The sequence below is a fragment of the Eriocheir sinensis genome, chromosome 37, assembly GCF_024679095.1.
Source record: "Eriocheir sinensis breed Jianghai 21 chromosome 37, ASM2467909v1, whole genome shotgun sequence".
Taxonomy (NCBI): domain Eukaryota; kingdom Metazoa; phylum Arthropoda; class Malacostraca; order Decapoda; family Varunidae; genus Eriocheir; species Eriocheir sinensis.
Window position 1 is genome coordinate 11,942,645 of NC_066545.1, and position 1,426 is coordinate 11,944,070.

A 1,426-nucleotide genomic window follows, 5' to 3' on the forward strand; every position below is an offset into this window, starting at 1 on the left:
TTCTGTGTGTGTGTGTGTGTGTGTGTGTGTGTGTGTGTGTGTGTGTGTGTATTATTAGCATTATTCGGCACAACTGCAGAAACATCTTCCCAGAACTTCCTTTATCTCGAGTGTGTATGTGTGTGTGTGTGTGTGTGTGTGTCGGCGCGCACGTGTGTCTGTGCGTGGTGGCCTTACCGCCGTAACCCTCCTCAGTCGCGCGCTGAACTGTGGTAGAGACGGTCACCACCACCACCACCACCACAGTCACCACCACCACTGTCATCACCACCATCATCATCTTTACCACACTCATCACCACCATCATCATTACAGCTTTTTCATCAACATCATCACCTTTACCACACTCATCACCACCATCATCATCTTTACCACACTCATCACCACCATCATCATTACAGCTTTTTCATCAACATCATCACCTTTACCACACTCATCACCACCATCATCACCTTTACCACACTCATCACCACCATCATCATCTTTACCACTGTCATCACCACCATCATCATCTTTACCACACTCATCACCACCATCATCATTACAGCTTTTTCATCAACATCATCACCACCAGCCTCACAACTACCATTCTCATCACTACTACCATCACCACCATTACTACCATTACATGTACAACTGTTACAGCTTTTCCATCATCTACCATTATCCCTACTACTACTACTACTACTACTACTACTACTACTACTACTCCTCTACTTTAGTTTTCTACCTCTTTGTTACTGCTACTGCTATAACAAAAACTACTTCAACAACCACTACTACTACTACTACTACTACTACTACTACAACTGTTTCTAGACAATTTTATACTACATTACTCCACTCGTTCCTCCCTCCATTAACTTTCCTCCTCCTCCTCCTCCTCCTCTCTTCCTCCTCCTCCTCCTCCTCCTCCTCCTCCTCCTCCTCCTCTTCCTCACCTGGATCCCACACTAATTGGCACAAGAGTCGACAGGTGCAACTCTCTCTCTCTCTCTCTCTCTCTCTCTCTCTCTCTCTCTCTCTCTCTCTCTCTCATCCGCATACTCGTTGCAGGTCAAGAAAGTTTAAGTTGTGTGTACCGTGACCTCGGCGTGTGTGTACGTGTGTGCGTGTGTGTACGTGTGCGTTCGTAGATGTGTAACAGCAGGAAAGTGATGAGAAAAACAAGAGAATGAAGAAGATAATAAAATAATAACAAGAAGAGAGGAGAAGGAAGGAAGAGAGAGGAGGAGGAGGAAGAAGAAAAGGAGGTAGAACGTGAGGAAAAAGACAAAAAATAGGAAGAAGGAAAGAAAGGAAAAATAATTAGGAAAGAAGAAAAATGAAAAAGGGAAAGGAGGAAGACATAGAAGAAGGTAGAGGAGGAGGAGGAGACAGGGTAAATAAATGAAATAAAAGGAGAGAACAGAAATAAAAGGAAAAA

At 43.9% G+C, this 1,426-nt stretch overlaps 1 protein-coding gene across 3 annotated transcripts in view; it reads left to right on the forward strand.

Moving 5' to 3' along the window:
• The first annotated feature begins 1,027 nt into the window (after window positions 1-1,027).
• Window positions 1,028-1,426, forward strand: part of LOC127008251 (ligand-gated ion channel 4-like) — a 54,489-nt gene continuing 54,090 nt past the window's right edge. For all 3 annotated transcript variants that reach the window (XM_050880003.1, XM_050880001.1, XM_050880004.1), the window contains exon 1: window positions 1,028-1,426. This exon is cut by the window's right edge and continues 625 nt beyond it. The gene's annotated coding sequence lies outside the window, so the exon portion shown is untranslated.